Here is a 5,916-nt window from a genome sequence, read left to right on the forward strand (position 1 = left end):
AGATGGTAGTTTGTTGAATGCAGTCACAATAGAGTATAAAAACCTTCGCCTACCCGACTCAGATAAAATGCGCGGTGTCACAAGTTGATCAGAATGCCGAGTAATGCGCCGATGAATGTCGCGTCTGGTGGTAAGACTATGAGAGAGCGACTCGGGTTCCGACGTACATCGAATCTTGTTAAGAAGGGTCAGTCCGTGGTAAAGGTACATGTTCTCAGCTGAGAGCCACTCATATTGCCGTAACACATCATTGATGTGGTCATACTTCCTCCGTCCAGAGATGACACGCGCGGCGAAGTTTAATATCTTTTGAATGCGGCCTAACTGCGTTTAGTTGGTGGACCCATAGACAATGATACAATAGCGCACAATCGACAAGACTAGACCTTCCACCAGCCGGGCCAGGGTCGACTGCGGCAGACAGTGCCGGGAGTGGCTGAGACCACACAGGATGCCGGTGCACCGGCGCACCACGTCATCGATATGGGCAGAAAACGTCAGGTTCTGGTCAAACAGTACACCCAGGTTCCGCACAGTGGGGGAACCGGCGACAATGGCACCCATGAAGTTGATACGGACGGGTGGAAGCCGCTGAATGTTATGCCTAGAGCCGATGACTATGAGCTGCGTTTTGTCTGCGTTCACTTTCAAACCATTTTTGCCAAACCAGTGAGACAGCTTGGAGAGAACACTCTCCATGGTGAGCACTAGGGAGCCAATGTCGCCGGGTCCCCCCGCAACAAGAACCTGAGTGTCATCAGCGTATTGCACTATTTCAGCCTCGCCGTCGACGTAAAGAGACATGTCGTTTGCGTAAATTGAATATAAAAGCGGACCTAAGGCCGATCCCTGGTACGTGCCAACAGGGTTTGGAAGTGGTCGAGATAAGCACTGTGTTCCGTCTGACCTGTGTATGCGGACCTGTTGGTAATGGTCGCTCAGATAGCTCGTAAACCATCGCACGTCCACACCGTGCAAACGCAGCTTGTTAAGAAGGCGATCATGTGGGATAACATCAAAGCATTTTGACAAGTCAAGTAGTGATAAAAGAACAACATCGCCGCGATCCATCGCACTGAACACTTTGTCGGTAACAGTAAGAAGAGCGGTGTCTGTGGAGTGATTAGTTCTGAAACCGTGCTGACATGGTGCGAACAGGTGGCGCGAGGAGAAGTAGTAAAAAAGCTGCTCATACACAACACGTTCAGTGATCTTTGCGATGGTCGGTAAGATGGAGATAGGTCGGTAATTTGAAATGTCTGTTGATTTGGCTGACTTCTGAATAGGCTGCACGAACGTCAGATTTCATGAGCTGGGGACACAGTTAGAGACGAGGCTAGTATTGACAATGTGCGTTAAAACATGACAAAACGAGGACAGGCACAGCTTGACGAAGCGCACACACAGACCATCAGCACCACACGCCGTGCTACTGCGCATTCTGCCTACCACCCGCCGCAGGTCGTCTGGACATATGGGGAAACGCTAAAAGCCCCAGTACCAACACGCGGCAGGCGGGTCGGCAGCTCCGGGCCGACAGCTGTCACCTGGCGAGCGGTCCTCGGACCAACCTCCACAAAGTACCGATTTTTCGCAAATAACTTTTGATAGAGGCATGCTAGAGCGATGAAAACGCCTTAGATGTGTTTAGCTCGACGATACGGATCGACTGATATGCAACATGACCCTTTCCGGTCAGGACATGACCTTGACCTGAGGTCAAATTTTCAAGTTGACCTTTCAAGGTCAAGTTATAGTTCATTCGATGCGTCTTGACGAGAGGAACACGATGCCGGTAAAAGTAAGGTCGTACAAGGCTTGGGTCAAAAGTTATTGCAGAAAAACTGTTTCCGAAAAAATCGGCTATTTTTGCAGGTTTTGCCCCCTGCAGGCAAAACTGTTGAAGTTAGGTCAAATCTGAGAGAATTATTCAGAAAGGGCGTTAATAGGGCTATCGAATGCGCTTTTCCGCGGCGCTGTAGCTCTATTGGTTCCCGAGTTATGAGTTGGCTTCTTGGAAATTGTCGACATTCGACCTGGAAATCGGCGAAATTTTGCCTTCAATGACCTCTGGTGACGTGACCTTTGACCTGACCAAAAAATTGACCGAAGTGATTTCGTCATTATTTTTGACGCTCTTTCGAACGCCGCCTTCCGCGTATCGCTACGTGGCCCAGGAGCCGAGTTAGAAGGGGGGGGGGGTGTTCAAACAACCCCCCCCCCCCAGCAGGGCGTGGAAATCCAGGACCCCCTGCCGGGCGCGGGTTAAAGTGACCTTGACCCTGACCTATGACCTTGACCTCGGATTTTTTTGAATGTGCTACTGCTTCTCGATGAGACGAACACAGTGGTGGCCGAAATTTTCCGATAGCTCCAAAAATGAAGATTTTATAGGGTACGGGGACTAAAATTAACGTTTAAAGTGACCTTGACCTTGACCTATGACCTTGACCTCGGATTTTTTTTAATGTGCTACTGCTTCTCGATGAGACGAACACACTGGTGGTCGAATTTTTCAAATCGGACCATAAACAAAGATTCTACAGGGTACGCAGTATTTTGACCTGTCAAGGTCAAACGGTTTGACCTTGGAAAAAAAGGTCACCATTTTCGAACTCAGCGTGCCATGGGCTATCTGCATGCCAATTTTGAGCGAAATCATTACTCGAATTTGAATCCAAATTTTAACGTTTAAAGTGACCTTGACTTGACCTATGACCTTGACCTCAGATTTTTTTGAATGTGCTACTGCTTCTCGATGAGACGAACACAGTGGTGGCCGAAATTTTCCGCTAGCTCCAAAAATGAAGATTTTATAAGGTACGGGGACTAAAATTAACGTTTAAAGTGACCTTGACCTTGACCTATGACCTTTACCTCGGATTATTTTGAATGTGCTACTGCTTCTCGATGAGACGAACACAGTGGTGGCCGAAATTTTCCGATAGCTCCAAAAATGAAGATTTTATAGGGTACGGGGACCAAAATTAACGTTTAAAGTGACCTTGACCTTGACCTATGACCTTGACCTCTGATTTTTTTGAATGTGCTACTGCTTCTCGATGAGACGAACACAGTGGTGGCCGAAATTTTCCGATAGCTCCAAAAATGAGGATTTTACAGGGTACGGGGACTAAAATTAACGTTTAAAGTGACCTTGGCCTTGACCTATGACCTTGACCTCGGATTTTTTTGAATGTGCTACTGCTTCTCGATGAGACGAACACAGTGGTGGCCGAAATTTTCCGATAGCTCCAAAAATGAAGATTTTATAGGGTACGGCGATTTTTAAAGTGACCTTGACCTTGACCTATGACCTTGCCTTGGATTTTTTTGAATGTTCTACTGCTTCTCGATGAGACGAACACACTGGTGGTCGATTTTTTCAAATCGGACCATAAACAAAGATTCTACAGGGTACGCAGTATTTTGACCTCTCAAGGTCAAACGGTTTGACCTAGGAAAAAAAGGTCACCATTTTCGAACTCAGCGTGCCATGGGCTATCTGTATGCCAATTTTGAGCGAAATCATTACTCGAATTTGAATCCGAATACGAATACGACGCTAACTTTATGGACATACCTTTGACCAGACTTAAGAAATGACTGCTTTTGTCTTGATTTTCGAAGCTCTTTCGAATGCCGCTTTCCGCGTGTCGCTACGTGGCCCAGGAGCCGAGTTAGAAGGAGAGGGGTGTTCAGACACCCACCGGCCCGGAGCGGTTGGAACCGAGGACCGGCCTGGCGCGGGTTAAGGAGAGAGGCTAACGCGTGACTATTTTTGCTGGATCAAAGCCGGTTGAAGGGAAACTGCAGGGTGGTCTTATGCAGGGTCCGGCAAAAGTGTTGTCCTCTACCTAGGACAACACTTATGCGGTTTCTAATCGTTTCTGCCCCTAAGAGATAAATATTTTGGCTGTACCTCTGCATTGCACGGTCATTGGCCGCGGAACATGAGGTCGCGACCGAACCTCGGATCATGGGTCACCGAGCTACTGCCAGTTATACACAGATTGCCCCCCCCCTCCCCCGAATGGCCGCGTCGCAAAATGAAGGCAAAATGAAGGTAATAAATTGCAATCTCGGGGAGCTGAACCAGATAGTCGACATGCTTCAGGCCAAAATAACACAGCGTGTTATTGCTGGTCAGTTGGGACATCTGCCTGCACAGTCCCGCACTGGTGGGATAAGCATACGGCTGCTGGCAGTGTTGCTGATTGTCCGAGATCGGGCATTCGCCCACCATTTGGCCCGGGGAAGAAATCGCATTGAAATGGCGGCCAGGAAGAGTGGCCAATTGGTGAATAATTTGGCAAAGCTGCTCCCATCTCCAGACAGGACCATGAGACGCTATAGAAGAGCTCACTGAGGCTCATTACCAACAATAGCCTCCAGCGGCTCAGTTCTGAGTCGACGCATGGCCTCGACGGTGGATGACAGGTCAACATGCATTTTCATGCAGGACGGCGCGCCAGCTCATTGCTCTACCAATGTCCAGGGCCAGGCGGTTGTCCGAATCGAACCTGCCGGAATTCTGAAGAAATTAACCGGCTACCATCCGGGCCCTAATCCTGCTCGAGGATCTTTGGGCTACCTTCCAGCAAAACATGGACAAATAGAAGCCAGCGAGCCAGCTTCGGCGCCCTGCAGTTACAGCCAAACGGACATAGTCGAGAATAAAGTCGTCTGTGCTGCTAAGCTGGTTGCCAGCACGCCAAATTGCGTTCGTGCGTAAATCCCTGTTCAGTGTTCATATTTACCCACCTAGGTATGACAAAAAAGGTTGATGTTCGGCCTTAGCGTCGATGAAAATGGTGAAAATAATTCTGAAAAAATTGGCCGGCTGTGGGAAAGAACACGGATGAAAGGGGGGGGGGGCAAAAGATATGTTACCCCCCCTTTCAGCGCCGCATGTCCGGACATGCCGCATGTCCTTCACGGACATCAGCGCCAAAGGGGGGGCATGGCCCCTTTGGCCCCCCCTGGATCCGCCCTTGTCCTCACGAGCTCGATGAGAGCGGGATCCTCAGGCCAAGTGTGAAGTGTTTAATAGCAGCATCCAAAGTACGCAACATCCAAAACCGCAGCGTCCAAAGTACGCAACGTCCAAAATACGTCCAAAATCGGGTTTATAGGGGGCATTCACAAAGTCCAAAACCGAAACATCCAAAAACGCAACGTCCAAAAACGTATCATCCAAAAAACGCAACATCCAAAGTACGTAATCTCCAAAATCACAACGTCCAAGACCACGACATCCAAGGCACGCAACATCCAAAACCAACCTAACCTAACCTAACCTAACCTACTGATTTTTGCCTATCCCTAACCCAACCTAACCTAACCTAACCTAACCTACTGATTTTTGCCTACCGGGGATAAGGAAACCCAACCTAACCTAACCTAACCTAACCTAACCTAACCTAACCTAACCTAACCTAACCTAACCTAACCTACTGATTTATGCCTACCGGGGATAAGAAAACCTAACCTAACCTAACCTAGCCTAACCTAACCTAACCTAACGGTTTTGGATGTTGCGTACTTTGGATGTTGCGTACTTTGGATGTTGCGTACTTTGGATGATGCGTCCTTGGATGTTGCGTTTTTGGATGATACGTTTTGGATGTTGCGGTTTTGGATGTTTCGGTTTTGGACGTTGTGAATGCTCCCTATATACCCGATTTTGGACGTATTTTGGACGTTGCGTACATTGGACGCTGCGGTTTTGGATGTTGCGTACTTTGGATGCTGCGGTTTTGGACGCTTTGATGGTCCCCCGTTTAATATTACCCACCATTTAGAATAACATATGCCAAATATTTATAACCTAAAATATTGCAGCCAAATAGGCTGCGCCACTGCATCTATCAACAGCGCAATGTCTGTCGACAAAAAGGGTCCGGCAGCTTGAGA

This window comes from Amphibalanus amphitrite, unplaced genomic scaffold (assembly GCF_019059575.1).
Source record: "Amphibalanus amphitrite isolate SeventyFive unplaced genomic scaffold, NRLGWU_Aamphi_draft 000112F_arrow, whole genome shotgun sequence".
In the NCBI taxonomy this organism is placed as follows: domain Eukaryota; kingdom Metazoa; phylum Arthropoda; class Thecostraca; order Balanomorpha; family Balanidae; genus Amphibalanus; species Amphibalanus amphitrite.